The sequence below is a fragment of the Macaca nemestrina genome, chromosome 6 (genome assembly GCF_043159975.1).
Source record: "Macaca nemestrina isolate mMacNem1 chromosome 6, mMacNem.hap1, whole genome shotgun sequence".
NCBI lineage: Eukaryota > Metazoa > Chordata > Mammalia > Primates > Cercopithecidae > Macaca > Macaca nemestrina.
Window position 1 is genome coordinate 110457516 of NC_092130.1, and position 16032 is coordinate 110473547.

Genomic DNA, 16032 nt, shown 5'->3' on the forward strand with positions numbered 1-16032 from the left:
GCTTTCAAGCAAAAATTGGAATTTTAGAAAACTCAAAACCACTACCATGGAATTACCCAAACACTGAAAGATGTTTTTGAAAACAAGTGATGACATTAACAAATGTGATTTTTTGGATATTACGGAACAAGATGTATCAACATTTGGAAGATCTGCATAACCTGATGGATCAATGCTTTCCACATGACCAATGCACAATATTACAAAATCATACATGGGTAAAAGATTCATTTAAAGTGCAAAATAAACCAAAGGATTTTAAGGTACAAGAGACTAGGAAGGGTTTATTTATTTGGTTTTAGATTTTACATTGCATGCAACTTATAAGAAATTACTACTTGTTGAGTTTTGGTTAAGTATTAAAAAAAGAATAACCACAAATATATGTGCTATTAAATACTCCTCCTTTCTACATTATATATCTATGTAAAGCCAGATTTGCCTTCTAGAGTTTGACCAAGACAACATAGTACATGCAACAGAGTGAATAAAGAGACAGATATAGGAATCTAGCTGCCTTCTATTAAACCAGTTATTAGTTATAAAAATGTAAAATAAAACCACTCTTCTCACTAAATTTTTTTGGCAAAATGATTATTTTTTTCTAAAATGTATGTTATTTATGTGAAGATTTAATGGAGTTTATTATTAGTTTTCCTTTCCAACTTTTATTTTAGGTTTAAGGGGTACATGAGCAGGTTTGTTACACGAGTAAATTATGTGTCACAGGGTTTTGGTGTATAGATAATTTTGTCACCCAGGTAATCAGCATAAAACCTTATGGGTAATTTTTCAAATGTTTTTTTAAAATTTGTTTTAATTTCTAATAAAGTAAACATATATATATATATATATAAAACTCAAATAAATAAAAACTTTTTGGAGTCCTCAATAATTTTTAAGATTGTAAAGGGTCCTGAGGCCAAAAAGTTTGAGAAATGCTGAATAAAACTACACTGTCTTCTACATGTGTGGGTGAGTGTGTACATATACACATGGTGGCAGAGGGGAGGGGAGGAAAGTAGGGATTTTCAGCTTCCCTAAGGGGAAGAAAATGTATTAACCGGCAAACATGAAAATTATCTTAGCAATTATAATTCTATTAATTCAAGAAATTGTCATTCAACATTTTAAAAACTAGCATCTTCACTTAGCAGAAAATAGAAATAATAAGCTAGAAAACTATCAGAGGTCTGATGAGTAGTAAACCTGTTTGAGCACTCCTGAATGTCTGAAGTATACAAAATCAAATGTGTGGCTCAAAAATAAACCATATTTGTAATGTAAGGGAATTACTGATATAAGCATAACATAATATAATAAACAACATATTAAAAGCCTTGAAGAACCAGCTGAGACATAGCATTTTTAAATGTGCCCTAATCACACATCAGATGCTCACTAAATGTATAGCAAAGACTTGGAACAAACCCAAATGTCCATCAATGATAGACTGGATTAAGAAAATGTGGCACATATACGCCACGGAATACTACGCAGCCATAAAAAAGGATGAGTTAATGTCCTTTGCAGGGACATGGATGAAGCTGGAAACCATCATTCTCAGCAAACTAACACAAAAACAGAAGAACAAACATCGCATGTTCTCACTTATAAGTGGGAGTTGAACAATGATAACACATGGACACAGGGAGAGGAACATCACACAATGGGGCCTGTCGGGGTGGGAGGCTAGGGGAGGGATAGCATTAGAAGAAATACCTAATGTAGGTGATGGGTTGATGGGTGCCGCAAACCACCATGGCACATGTATACCTATGTACCCCAGAACTTAAAGTATAGTAGAAAAAAAAAAAGGGAATAAACATATTAAAATGATTTTCCTTCCTCATACTTGCCATTGAAGTTATTGTCAGCATATATTCAGCAATTAAGTATAGGAGGTCTTCTGTGTAGTTCTAATGGTATTCCATGTGTTTTACACATATACACACACATGCACACATACATTTGTATATGTATACAAATATAAGTTACATATTTCTTTCTCAATACCTATTTTTTTCCTGGTAGAGTTCTAATAGATCCCAAATTAAATTTTTCAAATTGGGGAAAAATTAATATCAATTATAGCCTGTTTCTGGAGGAAAATTTTACTTAAATTCTAAATAACATACAAATAAAATTACAAACATGATCCATTCATAAGTTGAGTCAGTACTGACATTAAGCCATTAATTCCAAAATTGGAAATTGACTGAATTTCCTGGACCTAACAATCTCACATGAAAAAGAATAAAACACATGAGTCATAAAGTGTACGAGTGAGGCTTGTTTTTAGAACATTCAAATCATGAAAAATCATTTTATAAGAAATGACATTAGCAATCTAAGTATCCTGTTATAATACAATCTGTTTCAAATAAATACAGAAATACTAAAAATCACATTTTCATTTTGCACATTGATATTATCATTTGCATGATCACAGATTGAACATTCACTCATTCCATTAAATAAATGGGTGAATATTTACCATATACCACATACCACAGATAGCTGTGATCAGCTTCTCTAGGTGGCTTCCTGCCCTTTTGCTTGCATGTACTCTTTTGATTAACTATTTTATGGGTAGGGGGAAATAATGTGAATTTAGTAACTGTCTCTGAATTTGATGTGTTGTTGTAAATTGGTGAGTGGCCTGGGAGCTTTCAGAGGATAGTACAGGTAAAACTAAGCCAGATTTACATTCAGACTCAAACGACCTAGGTTTTCAGTAACAAAATAATCTTGAATAAGTCACTTATCTTCTATTCATAAAAGCTTTATTTGTAAAATAAGGAAACTGGGTACTATGCTCTGAATGTTTATAACCTCTTTTGGGCTCTTTTATAAGGGCACTAATCATACTTATAAAAGAGGCCCAAGAGAGGTCCCAAGCCCCTTCTGCCATTTGAGGATGCAGCAAAAGGCAGCTGCCTATGAACAGGGAAGCGAGCACTCATTAGACATCAAATCTGCCAGTGCCTGAATCTTGGACTTCCCAGCCTCCAGAACTGTGAGGAAAAAAAAATTCAGTTATTTATAAGCCAGCTGGACTATGGTATTTTGTTATAGGAGCCCAAATGGACTAAGACACTGGGAGATAGTTAATATGGTTCTTTCAACTTTAAACTTCCATAATTCTATTTAGGTGCTGTAAACATTTGGCACAGGAAGATTAAGTGGGACAGAGGATTAAGTGTTACTTAATAGGAAAACAATGGTAGTACAAATGACTCATGCTAGCTACTTTAAAAATGTCTAATACATTTTTCTTAAATTAAAAATGTCACATAGTAAAATGAACAGGATTCAGAAAGACTCACCTGAAAAATTCTGAAAATTATTAGAGAATACGTAGTTCTCCTGCCTTATCCAAGAGGGATACATTCCAAAACTCCAGGTGGATAAAACTGTGGAAACGTGCATAGTATGAAACCCCATATATACTACGTTTTTCAATTTGATACCAAGATGGCTACTAAGTGACTACCAGGCAGCTAGCATATAGAGTGCGGATACATTGCACAAAGGAATGATTCATATCTTGGGCAGCACAAAACAGGATGGTGTAAGATTTCATCACACTACTCAGAATGGCATGCAATTTAAAACTTATGAATTATATATTTCTGGAATTTTCCATTTAATATTTTTGGACTGTGGGCAACCAAAACTATGGAAAGCAAAACCATGGATAAAGGTGGACTATTGTGTCCTTAATAAGTATGTAGTATTTTGAAAATAGAAAAAGAGAATATGATATAATTTAAATAGCTATAATTTATTAAATGCCTACTAATTCATATTAGCATTACAACAATCTGGTAAAATAGCTATTTTTACTTCTGTTTTTAAATATGGAAACTGAGGATCAAAGAGATTAACTAAGTCAGGCAAAGATACTAAGTTAAAAAGTGGTACAGCTGGTATTCCAACTTGGATGTGTTTAACTCCAAAGCAATACTCTTTCCTCTATAAAAACATTGTATTCCTGATTCCTACAAACAAGTTCTTTTTTTACAGTTAAGTTTCAATTGCTAATGGTAATGGGAAAAGGAACAACATGGAAAAATAAAACTCACACAAACATGGTATAAAAGCTTATGACATGCAATAAATTCCTGTAAGACAAGTTCTGAGGCTAGCTAAGATACTGGGTCAGATGGTTCTAGGTACCTTCCAAATCTTAAATGTGAATAATATTCCCAATTCATTGAAATTTAAACAGATTATCTACTCCAATTTCCTACTCATTAGAGAAATTTACATTTTTTAATTAAATGAATTGTAAATTAAATACAAATATCAAGTATATTATTGAGAGGATTGGGGGAATCTTCTAAGGAAAGGATGCGAAGCCCTGCTATGTTAACTTTCTATTTTCTTTCAATGTGCTTGCTGAAAAGAAAATCACATTGAAAATTCAAAAGGCAATTTTAACCTAGGTTACTACCGTTTGCTTAAAAGTGGGAAAAAATTGTTCCAGAGAAGAATATGCTGATTTGCTTTTTCATTTCCATTTACTTTTTCTTTTCTTAGGATGAGACAACAAAATTGCCACACACATACACGCACAATGCTCTGAAGAAAATTAAGGAGGACATGTCCAAGAAAATTTACCAACTAAAAATTTATCTTGGATAATGAAAAGGAAACTAAAATTTCTAAGTATTATACAGGATAAAACTGAAAGCCGAAGACATGAAACTAACAGTTGTATTATACTGTGATCTTAGCAAAAAGAAAAAAAAAAAACAAAGTTAAAAATTACTACTAACTTATTAACCAAAATAATTAGTGAACTATAAAGTTGGAACTTACTGCTTGTCCTTTAGTTTATCAAGAATGCCATCCTGTCAAAAAAACTGATTGATCAAGGAAATTTGCAAGTTTCTAAGTACAATCTAAATATTAACATGCAAGTATAAAGTGCCATCAAAAATATTGGGGGCATTTATAGGACATTCCAAACAACCACAGCAGAATACACATTCTTTTCAAGTGCACATGGAACATATACCAACATTCACTATAGGCTGGGACAAAAAACAAGTCTCAATAAATGTCAAACAACTGAAATCATACAGAATATGTCCTCTGACCACAATGAAATTAACGTAGACATCAGTAACAAAAAAAATTTGAGAAATTCCCAAATATTTGGAAATTAAACAGCACACTTCTAAATAACCCACAGGTCAAAGAAAACGTCACAAGGGAAATTAGGAAAGATTTTGAGCTGAATGAAAATGGGAACCCAATTTTTTCAGTCCAGGTTCAACCAGAGAAACAGAATCAGCAGAAGACAGATAAATAGATAATAGATAGATAGATAGATAGATAGATAGATAGATAGATTGATTGATTTATTACAAAGAATTAGCTTATACAATTGTGGGAGCTGTCTAGGCAGATCTGAAATCTGTAGAGCAAGCAAGCCATCAGGAAGGGCATGCTGGAACTTTTGGGCATGAACTGAAGCTACTATTCACAGATGAAATTTCTTCTTTTTCAGGGAAGTCTGAGCTCTGCTCTTTGGACTTTTAAATGATTGAACCACGTTCCCAGATTATCTGTGATAATCTGCTTTACCTAAAGTCAGTGATTAGAGATGTTAATCACAACTACAATATAACATCATATCAAAACCTAGATTAGTGTTTGATGGAATAACTAGAAATTGCCCAGCCAAGCTGACTTACAAAACCAACCATCCAAACAACATATCAAAATTGGTGAGATGCAGACAAAGCAGTGCTGAGAGGGAAATTTCAAGTTTTAAATGCATACATCAGAAAAGAAGAGGGGTTCAGAAGCAATCATCTAAACTTCCATCTTTAAAAGCTAAAAAACAAAACCCCAAAACAGACAAGAAACAGGGGAAGAGCAGAAGGAGCAAATTAAATTAGTAGAAAAAAGGAAGCTGGAGAACTACATGACTTCAAGGCATACTAATACAGATCATGTAAATATATATCTCAAGGACTTTTAATAACATAGGAAACTTGCCAATTTGTTAAATTCTTAGTTCCAACCTCTCCCTGCTTACCATGTTCCAGATATAACTTTCACAGAAGTTGAGACCTATTTGCACCTTTAAAGGTAGCAGGTAGTTCAATTCTTTAATTTTTAAGAAAAGAACACCGAATGTCAAATAGTTGGGGAAGAGATATGCAAAACTATAAGCATGGTTTCCAAACTCCCTCCCAGAGCTCTTCCCATTGCAACATACAGTCTCCAAGTTGCCTTATACGTTACTAAAAATTTGACACACCTGATTTACTGTGCTGTAGCTGTTGGGAAAACATGCCATTATACCAACTTGCTCATTTTCTTTTACTTCTTAAATGTATCCACAGGCTACCATGAGAGGCACCTTTTTGTGAATTAGAAAAGAACACTTCCTGGCCGGGCGTGGTGGCTCACGCCTGTAATCCCAACACTTTGGGAGGCCGAGGCGGGCGGATCAGGAGGTCAGGAGATGGAGACCATCCTGGCTAACACGGTGAAACCCCGTCTCTACTAAAAACTAGCCAGGCGTGGTGGTACGCGCCTGTAGTCCCAGCTATTCAGGAGATTGAGGCAGGAGAATCTCTTGAACCCAGGAGGCAGAGGTTGCAGTGAGTCAAGGTCACACCACTGCTCTCCAGCCTGGGTGACAGAGCAAGACTCCACCTGAAAAGAAAAAAGAAAGAAAAGAAAAGAAAAGAAAAGAAAAGAAAAGAAAAAGAACACTTCCTCTGGGGGGTGCCTTCTAGAGGAAAAAGCAAAAAACAAAAAACCCACAAAACTTTTCTAGACTGAAGCATTAGAAGAAGGTACCCTTAGGACTGACATAGCCTCATATCAGTGCAGAAGGCTTGGTGAGTAGAGCCCCAGCTAGACTTCAGCCCATACTCACATTCTATAACTAAGTTTCCCTTTTCAGGTCACAATCTGCACAACCAACTTTAGTAGTCCACTTACTAATCATTCACCATCTTGCTGAATGCAGAAAATCAAGTAATGTTAGTCCATAAAAATATTCCATTCATAAATGAATCACATACAGAAAAAAATCTTTTAAAACAATATCTTAAAACTCTTAAGCTATATCTTAAAACTCTTGGCATAAAAAAGTTCTAATATTGTAAATACTCTAGTAAAATAACAATATATTAAAAGAGGAAGACTTTATTACCAACGCTTTCTTTTAAAGAGTTATATTTCTTTTAAAGATTGATATTTTATGTTTGTTTTCTTTAGTAAGATTTGAAGTGTTTTTGTAAGTGCTATATTTAAAAAACACATAGATGGAAAAAATAAAGCAAGATGTTTTCCTAAGCAATAAATGTTATTGGGTTTTCAGCAAGGACATTTATGTTTCTAAAATAAAACACTTGCATACACTAGCTAGATAAAGTTAGAACTTTATCTTTTAAATTTGTTTCCCTCAGTGAACATATCTATAATCATATTGGTAGACACGTTATTTTTGTTCTATGAGGTTGTCATAAAGTTTTTATTATAAAGGATGTTCTCAAGTATAATGCTTTCATTTTTATAAACATTCAAAATTAAACAAAAGAAATAAAAATAATTAACAATTTTAATAAAATACAGTTAGCAAACATTATCTTAAAAGAGACCATTCCTAGCTTTGAGCAGTGGCAGTATCGTAGCCAATGAGGTTTAGCCGAGGTGCGATTATTGCTAATTGAAAAGAGACTATTCCTTTCACTAGCAAATTTACTCTTATATCCTACTTACTGCAGTTTGAGTTCCGACTAGTTGAAAGCATAAACCCGCCTTAAAACGCACCTTCAGGAAAATTCTATTTAACCTCACTTGACTTAACATTTTACAGAGATTTCCTATGTATTTAGAGTGCTCAGTCTGTTTATACCATTTGGTACTTTTTAATGTATTACTTTTTTAATTTCATGTGCTCATGTTTTACAGAGCATGAGTTAGGCAGTAACTGCATCTGATGCCAAGTCATTCTCTGTATCCAACAGAGGGATGTAGGAGGTGGGAGAACCAGGATGCTTATGAAGGATAACAGCTACTAATTTTGTAGGCAGGCTTGTCTTGTCTCCCTATCCCCATAGACTGGCTTCATCAATTCTACTTCATTGGAACTACACCCTTTAAATACAGTCGCTTAAAAAATACTAATCTGGTTGCCATATAGGCTTAATAACTGCTGTCAATTACTTGACAAATTAATTTTTAATTTTACTTTGAAATATGCCATGGTTGGAAGACAGTATCAGACAGTGAGCTGCTCTATGGTTGTTAAATAACAGAAGTGGACTGTGTGGTATCAATGGTACTTTAAACTTTATAACCACAGGCCATCAATGGCATCATGTTTTAAAAGTAGTCTCATGTACATATTTCATCTGACCTTATCAAAACACTACTGAAATAGGAAGAGCAGGTATGGATTGCATTTTACTGATGAGGAAGCAGGAGATTCAGAAAAGTTGATTTACTCAGATCTCATTTCTAGCAAACAATGTTGGCATCAGAACCTAAATCTTCATAGATCACAGTTGTCATTAAATTTGAGTAACATTTGTTATTCAAATAAATTGTAGACTAGTGCTAGAAATAAAATTTGTTTTCATCATGCTCCTATGTAAACTCATTCTTCTCACTAAATCACTACCTCATTTACTGTAGTGATTTGATATTCATTTTCAAATTATAAAAAGCGAAATAATAATCTAATATAGTAATCTTACCAAACCTTCCTACTCATATTACTCTTTTCCAAAAATGCAGAAATTCAACATTAATCCAGCCTTGAATCCTTCAAATTGATTTACTCTAGTGTTAAAAAAAATAATCTATTAATATGTTTATCTGTACACTTGAATTAACACACAAACAAAGCAAAATGAGTTATATTTACAGTTTATTATCCAGGAAGGTAAATCATTATCTGGTTCCAACCTATCTTTTCCAGCTTTATTTCCAACTACATTCTCTCCTCTGGTCACAATGGATTATTCCTCAAATACACCCTGTACTTTTCTCAGTTTCCTCTTCTGGAAATTCCCTTCCCCACCCATTTCCTCTTATTCAAACTCTGCCCCTTCTTCAAGGCCTAAAATTAATGCTACTTGCATACATGCAGACTTCCTAATCCATAAATTCAAAATTAATCTCTCCGTGTACCATGAAGCTAACTGTACTTTCTCTAATCTTGTGTTTTATATAGATTTCATTGTATACAGACAGCTAACTATCTGCCTCAGCTGAGGGCTTTTTTGGTGGGGAAGGGTAGTATCTTTATCTTTCTATATGCCACTTGGATGTTGCAGATGTCTGAAAAACTATTTGATGGATGTAAATTAACTATCAAACTGAACACTGCCTTAAGGTTTTCATCATGTCGTGTCTGTCTCCTCAATCTCTAACCTTGGCTCCTCCCAGTTAATTTTCCATATTATTATTATACAATGGTGATCTCTCAAAAACAAACCCTAAACATGTCACTTTCCAATTTTAAATCTTTGTATTGTTTTCTACCATCTAAAGGACAGAGCCCAGTTTCCAAATACACCATACAAGGCCCGTCATGACCTGGCCCCAGTCTATTTCTCTAACACTTTCTACCAATTCCTGCAGACAGGCAACCATGTGTACAAAAGTTCCTGCAGATATCAGGATATCAAACTCTCACCTATCTCCTTGCACCTACTTTCTGTATCCTTGGTAAACCATTCTAATATCCCATTCCTTAACCCTCATCTCAAGGGAGGTATAATATGGCAGTTAAGTCAAGGATATCTGTGTTTAAATCCTAGATTGTTGAGTTCTGGGAGAATAATCCTGAATAAGTTAAACTTTTAAAAACACAATTAGGGAAAGGTGGAAAAGCTCTCTAACTTCACCATTCTTTCCCTACTCTTTTTGCAATACCACTCTGATCCTATGGTAAAGTGAGCAGCTTCTGGATTTTCTGCAAAACAAAAAACTAAGGGTCAGAATTAGAATGTGAGCTCTATGTTCCCTGCAGTAGAAGATTAAAACAGGTAAGTTTTAAAAACAAATGTGCTTTAAACTTTCTTTTCTTCTAGTTCCTTATTCACTACATGCTGAAGTGTGAAGTAACAATACACAGAAAATGTTAAATCCTTTTTTGCTTAATAGTCTATCCCAGCAAGGATATTAACATATTTTCACATTTATTTGCCTCATCTATTATCTTTGGGGAAATATCTGTTAAGATCTTGTGACCATTTAAAAAATTGCTTTGTTGGCTGGGTACGGTGGCTCACGCCTGTAATCCCAGCACTTTGGGAGGCCGAGGCAGGTGGATCGTGAGGTTAGGAGATTGAGACCATCCTGGCCAACATGGTGAAACCCTGTCTCTACTAAAAGTACAAAAATTAGCTGGGCGTGGTGGCACGTGCCTGTAATCCCAAGTACTCGGGAGGCTGAGGCAGGAGAATCACTTGAACCAGGGAGTTGGAGGTTGCAGTGAGTAAAGATTGCTCCACTGCACTCCAGCCTGGCGACAGAGCAAGACTGTCTCAAAAAAAAAAAAAAAAAAAAAATTGCTTTGTTTTCTTATTGTTGAATTTTAAGAGTTCTTTATATATTCTGGATACAAGTCTTTTATCAGATAGATGGTTTGCAAATATTGTTTTCCCAGTCTGTGGCTTGTTTTTTAATCTCCTTAAAAGCATCTATTACAGAGCCAAAGGTTGGTTTGTTTGTTTTTTTTTTTTTGATAAAGTCTACTTCGTCATTTTTGTTCACAGATCATGCTTTTGTGTTTAAAAAACTCACTGTCAAACCCAAGTTCATACAGATTTTCTCTTACTTTTTCTTGTAGAAGTGTAATAGTTTTAAGTTTTGGTCTATGATCCATTTTGAGTAAATTTTTATATAAAGTGTAAGGTATGTATTAAGATTTATTTATTTGCACATAGACCTCCAATTATTCCAGTACCATTTGTTGAAAGGACTATCATTTTTCAATCAAATTAACTTTGTACTTTTGTCAAAAAAAATCAGATGACTTTATTTGTGTAAGTCTGCCTGTGGACTCTGTATTCTGTCCCACTGATCTATCTCTCTCTCTTTCAACCATCTTTTTTTTTTTTCCTTCTTTAAGATTTAATAGGTATGTCATACTCTAGATTTTGGTTAACATATACTTAAGTGGCTCTTCTAGTTCAAGGTATCATACTCTGTAAAAGGATTTATTTTTGTTCTAAAAATTAGAATGAAAATATAACAACAACAACAAAAAGTTAAACAGAACTTGAGTGATATGAAGCAGATAAAAACTGTTTTACAATGACACAATATACTAAGGCCAGGTCACTGCTCCGGCTGAAAATTGGGAGTTGTTTCACCTTAAAGAGCCCAGATGAAGTGTGCCCTTTGGTATAGTATATTTCCATGTCAGATTTACAGCTTTGTAAGGTTTTGTTTGTTTCCATTTTGTGTATATCTGGTTTAGGTGCCAGGTGTTCATCTAAAGTAATCTTGAGCAGTTACAGTATTTAAAAAAAAGAACAGTTCAAATAAATACACAGTATCAACTTTCAAACACTCTTAAAATATTAGTTAAAACTTTTGAAAAAATAAACTGAGAAATTTCTCATATGTTTCTTTGTTGGAATAACACTATTTATCAGTTTTATGAAAAGTATTTACTAGGGGTTTTTATATGTATGAATAGCAAAAAGCTCTGAATGACCTTAAACTACATGAATTAAGGTAATTCAAACATCCTCCCTTACTATGACCATAATATCAAAGACTGAAAGCAGTGATGCTACAATTTAACCATCCTTAGGTTGTAATTCCTTTCTAAAGACAAGAGTCCTAAGTTGTCAATTTGTGTTGCACGCCATGCTTAAGTATTATAATAGGTGTTTTGTCCCTGTATTAGTCCATTCTCATGCTGCTAATAAAGATATAACCAAGACTGGGTCAAGGAAAGAGGTTTAACTGACTCAGTTCCACATGGCTGGGGAGGCCTCACAATCATGGCAGAAGAAAAAGGGACAGCAAAGTCACATCTTACATGGTGACAGGCAAAGAGAGCATGTGCAGGGGAACTCCCCTTTATAAAACCATCAGAGGCCGGGCATGGTGGCTCACGCCTGTAATCCCAACACTTTGGGAAGCTGAGGTGAGCGAAATACAAAATCAGGAGATCGAGACCATCCTGGCTAACACGGTGAAACCCTGTCTCTACTAAAAACACAAAAAGTTAGCTGGACATGGTGAGCGCCTGTAGTCCCAGCTACTCAGGAGACTGAGGCAGGAGAATGGTGTGAACCCGGGAGGTGGAGCTTGCAGTGAGCTGAGATTGCGCCATTGCACGCCAGCCTGGGCGACAGAGCGAGACTCTGTCTCAAAAAAAAAAAAAAAAAAAAAAAAACAAACAAAACAAGAAAAAAAAATCCATCAGATCTTGTGAAGCTTACTATCATGAGAACAGCGCGAGGAAAGACCCAGCCTCATGATTAATTACCTCCCATTAGGTCCCTCCTACAACATGTGGGAATTATGGGAGCTACAATTCAAGAGGAGATTTGGGTGGGGACATAGCCAAACCATATCAGCCACCCCTTTTTTATTTTAGGTTCGGGGGTATACGCAAAGGTTTCTTACATAGGTAAATATGTGTCAGAGGGATTTCTTGTACATATTACTTCATCACCCAGGTATTATTAAGTCCAGTATGATGTCCCTTTTTTCCCACTGAAAATTATTACAGTTCACTGACACAACTTAGAAACAAAGCTAGTTTGGCTAACAAAAGGAACCCTCTCACTTTGTCTCCTTAAAGTCAAGTGACCATTGTCTTCTGCAAACATCTGAACCTATCATTAAAAAGACAAAATAATCTAGATCCTAACTTGCTTTTTAACTTTATTTGCCTTTATTCACTTATGCTCCCAACATATAGGAAAAAGCTAAGCAACATGTGTATCTTTATTACTAATTAATTGACCACAAAACCTAGGCACAAAGATCTTTAAATAGCTACTAAAAGGTAAGCACATTTTGTTCCATAATTATTTTCATACTACACAGCACAGGCTAAAACAATAAAAGGAACAAAACGTAATTTTTAAAACTTCACTAAAATACTAAGAAATCCTACCTGAGAAAGAGCATAAAGCCAAACAATAAGGCTGTTGAATAACTCTGCAATGTTATCCTGGTCTTTGATTTCTGGGCTATTCTCCAATACCATCAGGATTAGATATCCTCACCTTCTATCACACTAAATGTATTTCCACAGGTCAGCTACATATATCATTTTTTATAGGCGACTAGACAAGTACATACAAACTTCACCCAAAACTGACTCTTTCCAAACAGCAGCAGGATATAAAATACAAGGTCCCATAACACCCTAGTCTTTGTCCCAGGCCTACACAATATCTATCTGGATGCTTTGGAGCCAAGCCAAAGGCTTTCGTTTTAACTTTGTTAAACAAAGCCTGTCTTTAAAATATTTCAAGTTGCTGTCAATATTGTGAACAAAAAAGCATATCCGGAAATTTTCTATTAATTTATAATGGCTAATAAAACTAAAGTAAATGCTTATCTAAAAGGAAGAAGAAATTGGCAGGAAGTCATTATATAACTTTCAAAGCTAAGAAAACATTCTTTTTTCAATGGAATCAAGAAAATCAAATATACAGTAAGGACAAATCTAACTTCCTATCTATTGAGTACATACATACCTTTGATCTCATGAATTTCCAGAACAAACTGAAAATACAGATTAAAAAGAAGTGATTCAGCAACTTGAACTCATATGCCAATTAACATCTGCCTTTGACCTTAAGAAAAGTACTTTTCAGAAAGAGCAAAAACCCACCAATTATCATATAATTTTTAGACATTTTAAATAAGATAACTGTAAATAAGTAGGTAAATCAACACCACAAATGTTAAAATGAAAAGCAGGCTAAGTTCACAACATAAAATTAGGAATTAGAAAAAGCATTAACATGTATTAAGGATCTGTAAAGGAAATGTGAGTATACAAAAAATAAATCAAATGTGAAATTACATTTAAAAATATAACAAGGCACTGATGGGCTTCAAAATAAAAATGGAAATCCTACTGAAGGTTTAACACTCACATAGGTGCATTTAAAAACAAAGTTAAATCAAAATAAATGCACACACATAAGTTAAATAACTGAGACTCATGGTACAGCTATATCTAAATAATAAAGAGTAAGGAGGGAGAAGAGATCAAATATCCCTAACATATCAAAACTAGCAAAAAGCTAGGAAATAATCATAATGAATTCTGTGAGACTTCAAAGTAGGTCATTACTGAATGGTTTATATTGTGTCTACTGTTATAAGATAATTACATGTAAAGGCCAAGATTCAATAAAACTAACAAAATAAAACAAATCCACTCATTTAGAAGATTAATGTTGATAAACACTACAGTGGTGGTTAGTTCTTAAAAAGTTGTAAAACTTTGTAGAAAAAAAATGATTTCTAAATTACATACTAAACCTACTGAGGTTTTTGTTGTTGTTGTTTTAGAGGGAGTAGATTCTAACATAATGTATTTTATGAAAGCCAAGCAAATTTTATAAATTTGTCTTTAGGTCACTTGAATAAGTACCCCTGGTAGAATAGAGGCAATTGTTTTAAACAGTATAGTCTGAAAAGGCCTCTCTGTTAAGATGATATTTGAGCAAGGGACTGAACAAAAAGAATGAATGGCTACTAAGAATAACTCAGAGAAGAAAGTTTCATGCTGAGGTAACTAGAAGTACAGAGGCCTGAAAGAGGAGTGACCTTGGTATGAGAAGAATATACTTGGTGCAAAGTGAGCAAAAAGAGTAAAGTGGATAATAGCATGGCCAAAACATAAGAAAGTAAAAGGATATGAGGACCAGGACACAGAGTGAAGGGGTTACCTTTGCAAGAAGAAAACAGATTCAGATGTAGATGGGTAGATTTGGTGGCGGGAAAAGGAACAAGTCCTCTCTCACTGCTTCTGTTTCTTAATGAAATACAAGGTGATCAGTCAAAAGTGAGAAGTGGGGTAGAGATGCTGGGTGTTGCAAAGTGGTATGACTCTCTTCCAGGAAAAACAAGAAAATCAACTACAAAAACTATTAGAAATACTGATGAAGCCATTCATTTCCTCCCTACTGTATTCCCATCTTAGAGAACCTGATCTATTCACAGGTCTGAAAAAAAGCAGCCTTGTATCAGTTTGGGTTCTACTGCACATAACAGAAATTCCAAATAATGTGGCTGAATCAACCTGAAAGGTACTTTATCTCATATAGGAAATGTCCAGAGGTAGACATTCCAAGCTGTAACAATGGTTCCACAAAGTCTTCAAGGACGTATGCTCCTTCTACCTCTCTATTCTACCGTCCTTAGCTCAAGTCATCAAATCTGTGTGCCAGGCTGACAGGAAGAGGCAGGTATGAAAGAGGACTAGCTTCTTTCTTCCTTCCTTTAAAAAAGACTGCCTGAATGTCTGACACACTCCTGTTTCACCTTCTGTTCATTTTAGCCAAAATTTGGTCATACGAACATACTTAGCAACAAAGGAGACTGATGAATGTGTTTCAGCTAAGCAGCCATGACTCCAGTTAAACAGTGGCATTCTGGTAAGAGGGAAGGATAGATGATGGAGGAGCTACTCATCCTTGCCACATTTGCATACTTCATGGCTTTCTATTTCCTCTATCAATGGCATAATTGAGCAGACACCTGACCTGGGCCATGCCAATAAGATTCTCTCTCCCAAACATTCAGATTTTGAACACAGAAATCCAGTCAATTTACTTCTGAAGAACTGAAGTGCAAGAAGTAGCAGACTAGAGTTCTATGGAGAAAACAGGTATGTAGGGGATAATGGAACAAATGAATAAAGGAAAAGTATAACAGAAAAGCTGCAAAAGAAGAGAGAAAATGTAACTTCCTGACAGCTTGCTTTCTTGAAAAGACTGTATGCAATTCTTTTATCTGGATTCTGTACAACTCCCCTATTCCTTCATACAGAAATTC

At 34.7% G+C, this 16032-nt stretch overlaps 1 protein-coding gene and 1 pseudogene across 1 annotated transcript in view; one reads left to right on the top strand and one right to left on the bottom strand.

Annotated features, from left to right (window-relative positions):
• Positions 1-16032, bottom strand: part of LOC105499478 (CWC27 spliceosome associated cyclophilin) — a 264382-nt gene that overhangs the window by 194260 nt on the left and 54090 nt on the right. The window lies entirely within an intron of this gene.
• LOC112423210 (U4 spliceosomal RNA) lies at positions 7642-7711 on the top strand (annotated as a pseudogene).